General features: G+C 35.8%; 3 non-coding genes across 3 annotated transcripts; all 3 read right to left on the reverse strand.

Moving 5' to 3' along the window:
* Positions 1-8,532: 8,532 nt before the first annotated feature.
* LOC131608293 (U2 spliceosomal RNA) lies at positions 8,533-8,728 on the reverse strand. The gene has a single exon (XR_009285568.1). It is a non-coding gene; the product is annotated as a U2 spliceosomal RNA (small nuclear RNA).
* A 2,527-nt stretch (positions 8,729-11,255) lies between these two features.
* On the reverse strand, positions 11,256-11,451 carry LOC131608274 (U2 spliceosomal RNA). The gene has a single exon (XR_009285550.1). It is a non-coding gene; the product is annotated as a U2 spliceosomal RNA (small nuclear RNA).
* Positions 11,452-12,477: 1,026 nt separating this feature from the next.
* LOC131608525 (U1 spliceosomal RNA) lies at positions 12,478-12,638 on the reverse strand. The gene has a single exon (XR_009285778.1). It is a non-coding gene; the product is annotated as a U1 spliceosomal RNA (small nuclear RNA).
* Positions 12,639-13,043: the final 405 nt, after the last annotated feature.

Below are 13,043 nucleotides of genomic sequence, written 5' to 3' on the forward strand. Positions count from 1 at the left end.
CATGACAAGAGAAAATGAGGGGGGACAATGACGAGCTCAAAGGGACTATGAGCAAGATGATGGAAATGCTGCTTACATTGACCACTAATAAAGCTCAACCCCAGCGAATAGTGATTTCAGAGATTACCGGTCTCACCATAGATCCATAACCTTCTCAAAGAGTGAATGTCTCTTGGTTAAAGTTAGGTCTACCACCCAACTGCAACGGCGAAAAATTGAGATCGAGGCCATTGGATTAACCCAACTCGTTATTTTAGTGAAAGTTCCCACCGTGCTTTGTTGTTTCCAAAGGAAATGGAAAAAAGAGTAAAATGAAATCGAATTAATTTTTTAAAATCAAAACTAATAAAATAAACAGAGATCTTAGGTTCGGGGGTTGGTTATGCAAGGAGAAGGTATTGACACCCCTCACATCTATGGTACTCCGTACAACCTCTCTGAAAATATATATTTGTTATTGTTATTGTTTTTTTTGTTTATGTGTTTTGTATAAATGGAGTGAGATGGTGAGAAAAGAAGATTCATCTTTGTCAATTACATTGTTCACATTATGCATCAATTTTCTATACAAAAAATGTAATGTTGCTTCCGTAGGTACATCTACATAACGCGTTGAAGATGAACACATTACGGAGGTGCATCTACGAAACATGTTTGTGCTGTTTTTTCAGCAGTCTTGTGATTTTGTGTTATTGTTTACCAATAGGTATAGTGCACCCCGATAATATCTCAAGAGAATTAGTTCCTTTATTCGATGTTTCTCCTAATATTGAAGGGGTAGTCGTAAATGCGGCTGATGTCGGTGGTGACTTTAATAACAAGCAAGAATTTGATGATCGTGATAGCATGCTCACATGGATTTGTAGGAATGCAACTAACCTTGGTTTTGGCGTGGTAATCGGATAATCGGATAATTGTTCAGCAAGAAGAAATGCTTTCGTAACAATGTTGTACGAAAGAAGCGGGAAATACCATCATCCTCAAAGGAAATTTAAAAGAGACGACACGGGTAGTAGAAAATGTGAGTGTCCATTTAAAATTTGTGGTTACATGTTGGCTAGCAAGACGTGGAAATTTAGTGTTATTTGTGGTTTGCATAACCATGAATTGTGCTCAAAATTACAAGGTCATCCTAGTGTATGTCGGCTCAAATCGGAAGAGAAGACATGTATTAGTGACATGTCCTTGAATCTTGTCCAACCGAAAAATATACTTGCCACATTGAAACGGAAGAAACTCGACAATGTATCAAATATAAGGCAAGTGTATAACATACGGTACCGCAATAATAAGGCGATTAAGGGAGATAAAAGTGAGATGCAACAACTGTTGAAATTGTTTGATGATAACAGTTACGTGTCACAGACTCATGGTACAGAACTTGCGACGATGGAGTTACAGTCCGAGATATTTTTTGGACTCATCCAGATTCGATAAAGTTGTTCAACACGTTCTCGACGGTGCTCATTCTCGATTCTACCTACAAGACCAACAAGTATAGACTTCCATTATTTGAGATGGTTGGTTTTATATCTACCGAGAAGACATACGTCGTTTGTTTTGTTTTTTTGGAGTGTGAAAAAGAGAATAATTCTAGGTGGACATTAAAGGTGTGTCATTCACTTTTGAAGGAACAAGTCGAGATGTCTAAGGCGACTCAAGGACTCCTAAATCTAAAAAATCTAAAAAAAGTTCAAACAAATGAGTTTGCATAAGAAAACCGCCTTCGACACCTATTCCACAAAAAATTCCATTCATCGAAGAGATGCATATTCCACCGAAAATTCCATTCATCGAAGAGATACATATTCCATCAAAAAATTTCATTCATCGAAGAGATGCCGATTTTTATGCACAAATACATCGAGCAGATCGTCAATGTTGTGGAGAACGGTAATTGCGGTTACCGGGCCGTGTCGGTGTTGCTTGGTAATGGAGAGGATAGTCATACGTTGTCTGTCATCAACTTATCCAAGAGGTGAAGACGCATAAAGACTCGTACACACGGTTATATGGAGAGGAAGTTAAATTTGAAGAGGTGCACGAAGTTGTTCCTTGGTTGGACTCTTACGCACCGATGTCAAAATGGATGTGTTTCTCGAAAATGAGACATCTTTATTGCATGAGGCATATGATAGGATGTGCATTGACTTGACGCGATACGGATATTCAAAAACCTCTTTTCAGCTCTGCACCGCACCTACTATAAATCCAAATGATCGCATCATTTTTATCGGATGACTTGCAAAATCGAATCATTTTGTGCAAGTTTACTTGAAACCGGGATGCCCATACCATCTATGTCATCAGAATGGGTGCTTAATCATACCGAAGATGTCGAGAAGTGGCTGGATCGTTTTGTTGATAGGATGTACGAATTCGAAAGATTGAACAACATCGAAAAGGAATCGAATAAGAAAAAGTCAAAATTGGAACCAACTATAGATTTAGTCGGGGTTAGTTCTTTTGATGTGTTTTATAGTTTGAAAGTGTAATATATGCACTCTTTAATATTGCAATATAATCATTTTTTGTCAATTATAAATTTTAATGGAAGGTTAAGTATGTGTTTATGTGTTTCTAATTTCTGCACTGCTATTTTGTGTTGTTTTGCTAAAAAAAACATACAAGAAAAGTTTCGTAGATGTATCTACAGAAGACTCTAAATTTGAAAACTATGGGTTTTTTCCGTAAGAACACCTACGAAAACAAAATACGTAGGTTCTTTCCGTGGATATACCTACGGAAAGTTCTGTGACCGAAAATGGATGGTCCATATTCACCTAGGTTTTTTATAAATTTGGGGTTTCTTGTGTTGTCTTTCATACAAACACAAAAATATCTCAATACGAGGTTAACATCCGTTGGTATGTCGCAAGTGTCTCTTACTCCAACGGTAGAACACTCGGGCGGACGTTCAAACTCAATGATTACACCTCGCTCGACGTTATCATTGACGAAATCCGCTAACGCCTACCTTACAGAGACAAACGAAATGTTGTGAAGCTCGAGTATCGTTCACCTTTAGTTAGCAACGGAACATTTTTTACAACAACTTTGAGCTCAAGAACCGAGAGGATGTTTTGGCGATATGACGAACGTATTACGATTTTAAAGAGAAAATCCCGCTCGAGTTCATAGCGACGTTGCAAAGAGCGGTCGAACAAATCTTAGAAATGTGCAAGCGTCCACTGGGCTATTGAAATGTAATATTTAATTTGCAGTTGAAATCATCAATGTAATGTCAATTTTAATCTATGAATATTGTTTTTATTGATCAATGTTGATTTTCTGGTTTTATGTATCTAGTTTATTCTGTAGATGTACATACAGACATATTTCGTAAATGCATTTTCACGCTAAGAATACATAGTGCCTAAGAACTCCAAGGAGTGTAATAAGAATTTCTCTATAAAAAATTGATATGATTTATATATTAGTTATAAAATTGTAAAAATATAAAAATTTCTCTATAAAAAAATGATATGATTTAGTTATAAAATTATAAAAATATAAAAATTTGGCGGGTAAAGGGAGTAGTAGCAAATTCATATAATAGAGCTCTCTCACTCGCTCTTATTTTGTTCCCACCGCCAAATAGTTTTTTTCAAGAAACCCTTTTCTTATACTTTCTCAAAAACCCATTTTGTCAAACTCAAAACCATTCCTTTTTCTTTAGTCAAAGCTTCATCTGATATTAGGTCCTGGTGGATCAACTCACAAGGCTTGAGTGTTCAATGTTTGGTGATAAAGTACATACGCTGCTGTTTGCTATATCATCTTCAACATACTTTTTTGAATTGAACGCTTAGGGTTTGTTTGTTTCTTTGAATTTATATATTGAAGCTTATCTACTTGAATTAAGACTTGTGAGACTGTTTGGAAGTGTTTATGGAAACTATATTTCACATTTTCACGACTTGTTTCAAGCTGATTTGGACACGCTCTCCATCATAGCTTCAAAAATAGCTAATACTTTAGATAATAGCAGTTTGCTTTTAGGAACTCTGGTGTCGTCAGTAGCAAATTCAAGTAAGTTTCATCATATCTACAATATTGTAATTCTTAAATTTTCAAACCCTTTTTTTATATAACATATTTTATTTTCTATTGAAATATGTTACGATTGTTTTCATTTCTCAATCGTGTAAAAATTCCAGATGCAAAACTACCTAAGGAAAAAAGAATTGAAAGAGCGCCGCGAAAATGATTTGAGACAAGGCCTACCACTATACAAGTAAGACTCCCCCCACTCAGAAAATCCTTTTCTTTCTGTCCTTATTACCTTTTTTAAGTACGATTTCTTGTCTAGAACTGTTATTTCACATATGCAAACATACGAAAACCATAATGTTGTGCTGGATTAAATAAATACTTTCCTTTATTATTCAATTGCTTATTAGAATAAGTAATAAATGATTGCTGACTTTGTTCTTCTAACGACAAGATAGACATGCTAGTTTGATTTGAGGCAAACAAAGCTTTAATTTCGAAGCATCCAATTTGCTAGGAGTATATCTAGATTAGAATAAAAAGAATTAATGATATCTTCCTTATAATCCTAATGTCCATTACTTGTTTAAATGCTGAATGAATGCTAAGTACGGGCAAGCATTAGATAAATTTAAGTCAGTTTTAAGGACAAAGCCCGAGCCTGATGAAGTAGCACTGGAAAGTTAAAATGTTGCTTGTTGTTACTCTAAGCTAAACCAAGTAGATATGTTTGTTCACTTTACAAGTTGTATGTGTGCATTCTACTACTCTCCGGGTATATATGTTTGTTGGCTTTACAAATTGTATGTGCTGCATTCTACTAATTTGTATATGTAGTTTAAATCTCTCAACCACATCTTTTCTATGATTAGTGTTATAACATGTCATAAGTAGTTGGGGGAGTGGGAGTACAAAGTAATCCATTTAAAAAACCTTTTCAACCGCATCTTGTCAACTATTAGTTTTATAACATGTTCCATCTTAATAGTATATACTGGACAAATTTATATCCATTAAGTCCCACATTGGCTATAACATCACACAAACAAGTATTTATAAATTTCTTACATACTAGTTTGTTTTGCCGAGCTGAGTAGCGCCAGCTTGTGACCCATGTGGGGGCATCAAGGTGATGGAACATGGCTATGGCTCAACAGGTTGGTCTGGTGGTTGCACCATGCTGGCCTGCCCGCTCCAAGTTGTGAGTTGATCCACAGGACTTGTGTGAAGGCATGGGTCTTGTGGGTCTTAGACAGGAGGGTATAGCGTGAGGCTGGTTTCACAGAGCAGCGAACACTTCCTACTCTTGACAGTGGAGGGATCACGGGCCGCTGTACCTCCAGTCCACAACACCTGGTGAGCCTAGCCCCTTGAACCATCTCTTGTAGGTGGTGGGTTCATCATATTTACCTCATTTAGTCTTTTTGCTTCACATTAATTTCACATAATTATTAAAAGTTTCTTGATAGCGTGAGGCTAGTACTGCATCATTAGTTGGAAGCCAGATTCATTCTAGTCAGTAAATTGTTTACATTTATTTGTTCCAATTTAAGCTCCCACAACGCTCTTTTGTCTCTACTCATTTAGAAATATCAGTTTCGACATGGTTGAACTATTTTTAAGAATGAATGCTAACTATTTTAAAGAATGTCATCAATCTGTTTCTTATGTTTTTCAATAAAACTATTGTTGTAAGGATTACTTCCCTCTTCTGATAAACTGCTTCTCTGTTGTCCTCTTAATCTGTTTTGCCTAGCATTTCATAATAATGATACTGGTGTTTTGCCACCATTTGCTTAGCACATATTGGAATTAATTAAATGAAACATCCACGGTATGACATCATTTGCTTATTTATTTGATATGAAAGCCATAACACTTTCAGCCTCTGCTTATGGATCTTAAGACAGTTGAGGGAAATACTTCATCTTAAGAAAAATACTTTATTTATTTGCTATTGCAGGGCCATAAAGAACAGAGTGAAAGGGTTTCCTAGGCCTATCATCATTTGCTAAGGCGATTGACGGAGCCTTTGTACGACCTATGTACCTGAATGTATTGGAGCCAATCCACTCCCAAATGCTACATCTAGACAGGTATAAATTGTGGATGTCGTTGCTGTTGTGATTTTTGCTGTGACCGTTAATACTGTGGTATGATACAAGCAACAGTAACTGTTGTAATACCGTTGTGGAAACTTCTATAGTTTATATATTACAACTGCAATTCTGGATTGCATACAACCATTTAAAACTATGCCTATCACTACTAGACATGCAATAATGTTGCATGTATTGTATCAGCAAATTGTAGGTCTTCTATGAGTAGAATCAGACCAAGATGCCTTCTCTGGCAACATTCTTTTCAACAGAGGACCATGTCATTCTATATGGTTACCAAATAAATATACCTTATTGAAAATGGAAGGCTTACGACTATACAAATAAGACTCCCTCGACTCAGAAAATCCTCGTGTCCTTATTACATTTTTTAACAGTTTCCCTTCGTTTATCTTATCCATGTTAAATCAAAATGGAAGTATTTTGTTCAATCTGCTATTGAGATTAAGTACGATTTCTTGCCTAGAACTGTTATTTCACATATGTCATTATTGGGCATTTGATGAAAATTGGTTTGCAACATATAATCATGCAAGCATACAACAACCATAATATTATGCTGGATTAAATATATATTTTCCTTTATTACTCAATTTCTTATTAGAATAAAAAATAAAGGATTGCTGACTTTGTTCTTGTAACGACAAGATAGACATGACATTTTTATATGAACTTGTACTAATCTGCAACACCTAGTTTGATTTGAGGCAAAAAAAGTTTTAATTTCGAAGCATCCAATTTGCTAGGAGTATATCTAGATTAGAATAAAAAGAGTTAATGATATCTTCCTGATAATCCTAATGCCATTACTTGTTTAAATGCTGAAGGAATGCTAAGTATGAGGAAGCATTAGAGAAATTTGAGTCTGTTTTAAGAACAAAGCACAGGCCTGATGAAGCAGCAGTGGCAAGTTATAATGTTGCTTGTTGTTACTCTAAGCTAAACCAAGTATATATGTTTGTTCGCTTTACAAGTTGTATGTGTGCATTCTACTACTCTCCGGCCTCCAGGTATATATGTTTGTTCGCTTTACAAATTGTATGTGCTGCATTCTACTACTCTGTATATGTAGATTAAATCCCTCAACCACATCTTTTCGATGATTACTGTTATATCGTGTCATAACTCCCACATTGGCTATAACATCACACAAACAAGTGTTTATAAATTTCTTACATACTAGTTTGTTTCGCCGAGCTGAGTAGCGCCAGCTTGTGACCCATGTGGGGGCATCAAGGTGATGGAACATGGCTATGGCTCAACAGGTTGGTCTAGTGGTTGCACCATGCTGGCCTGCCCGCTCCAAGTTGTGAGTTGATCCACAGGACTTGTGTGAAGGCATAGGTCTTGTGGATCTTAGACAGGAGGGTACAGCGTGAGGCTGGTTTCACAGAGCAGCGAACACTTCCTACTCTTGACAGTGGAGGGATCACAGGCTGCTGCACTTCTAGCCCACAAAACCTGGTGAGCCTAGCCCTTGAACCATCTCTTTTTGGTGGTGATTTTCATCATAAAAGGTGAGTGAAACACAAATTGCTGTTAATGCAACATTGAAACTTTGACGTTGAGGTTTTGATACTAATGGGTACAAATTAGTATGTTGAAAAATTACTCACTGCAACCACAACCTATTTTGTCCAGATATAATGATTCCAATTATCACATCCCTTTTCTTTTCTTTCTATAACGCAAATTGAAAAAAACTTTTTTAATTTCTATCATAATAATCTCATCAATAACTCATTCTCATCATTGACAAACATAACTAGTATTGCATATATCGATTGCAAAACAATATTTACCTCATTCCGTCTATTTGCTTCACATAGTTTCACATAATTATTAAAAATATCTTCATATATGTCAGCTAGTACTGCATCTTAGTTGGAAGCCAGATTCATTTTAGACAGCTAATTGTTTACATAATTTGTTCCAATATAAGCTCCCACAGTGCTCTTTGTCTCTATTCATTTATACATATTTGTGAACTATTTTTAAGAATGAAAGCTAACTATTTTAAAGAATGTCATCATTCTATTTCATAAGTTTTTCAATAAACTATTGTTTCATAAGTTTGCCACCATTTGTTTAGCACATATTGGAATTAATTAAATGAAACATCTGCGGTCATAGAAGTGAGTGGCATCATTTGGTCATTTAATTGCTATGAAAGCCACGACACTTTCAGCCTCTGCTTATGGATCTTAAGACAGTAGAGGGAAATATGTTGGGGCTAATCCACTCCAATACATCTAGACAGGTATAAATTGTGTATGTCATAGCTGTGACCGATCAGCCTATCAATACTAGACTTGTAATAATGTTGCATTATCAGCTACTTGAGTAACTTCTTGACCCTGCACTGCAGAAATAAACTTAACATATATAAGAACAAAAAATTAAACTTGAACTAGGTTTGGTGGGGTGAGCCAGGCAATTGCAATAGTGCAACACAAAAGCAACACTTGAGAGACCCAATAGCAAGCTATTGTGGTGGACTCTCCCCCTCAAGAAATAAATTTAATATCGTGTGGACCATTGACCCACATATCATATATTAAACTGATAAGAGCAGATACTACACTTGATCTTAGCCAAAAGGCCGAGAAAGGTATGAGTTGAAATACATCTGTTATGCTTCTTTTCTGACTACGCAATGTGGGACTTTAATGCAGTAATTTGGAGTATACTAGTGTTCGTGTTAGCTCAACACTTCTATAACTTGCTCTTATGTAACATTACTTAAACCAAGAGGGAGATTCTCTAGTTCACATACATTTTTTGCTCAAAGTGATTTTGTTCATGCAAAGAAGTGGCTCTCATTTTCTGCAACAGCAAAATTAAATAGGTAACAACTCTTGTCGTCTCTTTTTGATTTAAAACAACCGAATTTTATAACATTTTGAAATATATTACATCGGAGTAATTTTGAAATATAACATTTGTTAGAACAAGACTGAATATAAAGCAGAAAACCTCCACCAGTAAATGTAGAACTGTTTCCCTTTAAATAAATTCATCTGTAGTTTATGAAATACTTACCTAATTTAGTTCAATTTAACAAAAGCCAAGTTATTAACATTAGGATTCTCATGATGCTGATTACCATTACTAACAATGTGCATTTTACTGAAATTTCCACATAGATCAACAATCCACTTAGTGTTGTTTTTGGATAATCATGATCTCTCTGTGTTTTTTTTATACCTCCCTCACCATTTTATGAGTCACTAGGACAGTTGTAGCTACAAAAGCTAAGTTTAACAATTCAAAACCAGAACAATTGTCAAACACAGAGGTAAGTTTACATATATATGAATTATGACAATGATTTTAGCCGATGTAATTTATTTAATCCCTCTATATATGCATTATAACTTAACACTATACCATTTTTGTACCATTAAGTCCGACCATAGCTAGAATATAACACATGCTAATATTTATAAATGTCTGACATCTAGTTAGTCTGCCGAGCTGAGTAGCGCCAACTTGTGACCCATGTGGGGCATTAAAATGATGGAACATGGCTAAGGCTTAACACTTAACAGGATGGACTGGTGGCTGCACCATGTGTGAGTAATTCGGTCCTATAATCTCTATATATATGTATTATAACATCAACCACAACGTTTAAGAAACCATGTTCCAACTTAATACTACACCATTTTGGATCCATTTAAGACCCACTTTAGCTAGAACATCATAGAAGTAAGTGTTTATAAATGTATGACATGGTATTTAGTTTGCCACTGAGTAGTGCCAGCTTGTGACCCATGTGGGGGCACCAATGTGATGGAACATGGCTATGGTTTAACTGGTCGGACTGATGTTTGCACCATGCTGGCCTGCCCGCTCCAAGTTGCGAGTTGACCCACGGGATTTGTGCGAAGGCAGGGGTCTTGTGTGGGTCTTAGACTGGAGGGTACTGTGTGAGGCTGGTTTCACAGAGCAGCGAACATTTCCTACTCCTAACAGTGGAGGGATCATGGGCCGCTGCACCTCCAGCCCACAACACCTGGCGAGCCTAGCCACTTGAACCATCTCTTTTTGGTTGGGGTTCATATTAAGGATTACATGATTAAGTTATTATCCTGTGTATATTACATGAGGTGTCTGTCATTTTGTATATAAAGACTTCAAAATCTTTTTTTGAAAAGTAAACATGTATTTTTGTTTCATCCATAATGATAAAGTCATAATGTGTAACATCAACAGTGCTGTTTTTGGGAACAAAATTTGGCCAGTTGCAGAATATGGAAGAACAAACTGCTTGAGATATGATAAAAAATTTGGATGCAAAACTGTCCAAGGAAAAAACGAATTGACAGAGCGTCGGGAAAATGATTTGAGAAGTCCTTATTGTACAAGTAAAACTACCAAACTCAAAATTGTTTTCTCTGTCCTTTTTTCATTTTTCTGAACAGTTTTCCTTCTTTTATCTTGCCCTTGACATATGTCATTACTGTGCATTTCTGAGTGGCAGTATATTCTTCAATTTGAAATAGAGATTAAGTGCAATTTCTTCTTTAGAATTGTCATTTCACATGTCACTATTGTGCATTTTATGAAATTTAGTTTGGATTTGCAACATATAAACATGCACACATACAAAAATCATTGTGCTGGATTTAGTTAATCCATTCCTTAATTACTTATTTGCTTACTAAAATAAGGATTATAGGATTGGTGACTTTGTCCTAGTAAAAACAACATAAGCATGGCAGAAACAATAGATTTTCCATAAGAAATTATAATCTGCAACACCTAGTTTGAGAGGAAAAAATGCTTCAATTACGAAGATAAAAAAAGTAATAATAATAATTGATGGTATCTTCCTGATTACAAGTTGTTACTCTAAGCTAAACTTCTAAGTGGTTATCAATGTATTGCAACATCAACACTTCTAAGTGGTTATAAATGTATTGTAACATCAACAGCAACACTTGTGCTGCATTTCATGTCTAGTAACATCAAACTTAACACACTACCTCCAGCCCACATCACATAAGGGTAGAAATATATAAAAAGTCAACAGAAATCATAAAGAAATTGAACTAGTTTTGGTGGGGTGTGCCAGGCTATTGCAATAGTGCAACACAAAAGCGACACATGAGAGATAAAGAAATTGAACTAGTTTTGGTGGGGTGTGCCAGGCTATTGCAATAGTGCAACGCAAAAGCGACACATGAGAGACCCAATAGCAAGCTATTGTGGTGGACTCTCCCCCTCAAGAAATAAATTTAATATCGTGTGGACCATTGGCCCACATATCAGATATTAAACTGATAAGAACAGATACTACACTTGATCTTAGCCAAAAGGCCGAGAAAGGTATGAGTTGAAATGCATGCTAGCTGTGCTTTTTATATCCGACATCTGCTATGCTTCTTTTCTGACTATGCAATGTGGGATTTTAATGCTATAATCAGGAGTGTCTATTAATGTGTTCATGTTAGCTCAACACTTCTATAACTTGCTCGTATGTAACATTAATTAAATAGGTAACATGCAGAGAAGTGACTCTCAATTTCTAGGTCTTTGTTAGATCTAAGCAAATCATCAATTGCTAAGGTGATACAGAGCCTTTGGACGACCTCTGCACCCTCCTTTTAATCCATATGCAAATGATATCAGCTTTCTGCTTGCATCATATTTGATTCATTATGTTGGTCTAACTAAATATGTTGGAGCCAATCCACTCCAAAATGCTACATCTAGACAGGTATAAATTGTGAATGTCATCGTTGTGATTTTGCTCTGACCCTTAATACTATGGTAAAATACATGCAGTTGATACGATAGTAAGTGTTGTTGTAATACCATTGTGGAAACTTCTATAGTTTTTATATTACAACTGCAGCAATGAGTAGAGTAGGGCCATGATGCCTTCACAGGAAACATTCTTGCTGTTTACAAATATTAACTATCATATTCACTATCTTAAGAAAACATGCTTGTTTATAGAATAAGGATCAGAAGATAAAAAAACATAAAGATAGTATAAGAATATATAAGTAAACAAGAGTTAGATCAAAACACACTTGTTCAGCATAGTGAGTTATATGAGTAAAGACTATTTGAAAAGCAAACTACACATTTAGAATGTTCAAACACTTTCTTGCTGATATGTTATTCTTTTCAATACAGGATCATGTCATCCTATGTACTTACCAAATAAATAAGTCATCCTATGTACTTACCAAATAAATAAACCTTATTGAAAATACTCCAAAGTCCATAGTATCTTTACATAGGGTTCTTCTAAAACTTATAACGTACTTGTTAGATGGATCTGACAAGTAAGAGGAGTTCACAATTTCCATGAAGAAATTCTATGAAGAAAAATTTGATATAAAAATAAGAGGGGGCCGCGCGAACGCAGGCCCCCACAGCAACAAATTATGATGTAGGTTCCACCACTTGGGTAGACCTTAGGATAGCACCCCTCCTAAGTGCAATGGAAGTCACTCTCCTAGGCCATGGTCCTTCATGATCAACCATTGACCCCATCCAGGTAAGTAAGTAGCATTGTTGGTATTCAAGTTCTTTTATACTCTTGCTTATCTCAATAACTTTCACCTTTTTTTCGATGTGGGACTCAACTACCAGTATGCTATGTATTTCCCAACTTGTGTAAGATTGATCGATAAAAGGTGCACGCTGGTACTGATTGTCGGTAATAAGAACAGTTGAGCACATGCTGCTGTTGTGTAATAAGAACATTCATACTGCTGCTAAATAGGAACATTGGAGAGAAAATCTGTCACGTATTAAATGCACTGTCAAAGGAGTATCTTTGAATCTAGTATTCTCCTCTGATCAATGATTTCCATTCAATAGCAGGAGTAACCATGAAACAACAGAGTATCATGCATTGCCATACTTTTTATTGCAAGTTCTTTGGCGACGTCCGTCCATATCTTCTGG

The sequence above is a fragment of the Vicia villosa genome, linkage group LG5 (assembly GCF_029867415.1).
Source record: "Vicia villosa cultivar HV-30 ecotype Madison, WI linkage group LG5, Vvil1.0, whole genome shotgun sequence".
Taxonomy (NCBI): Eukaryota; Viridiplantae; Streptophyta; class Magnoliopsida; order Fabales; family Fabaceae; genus Vicia; species Vicia villosa.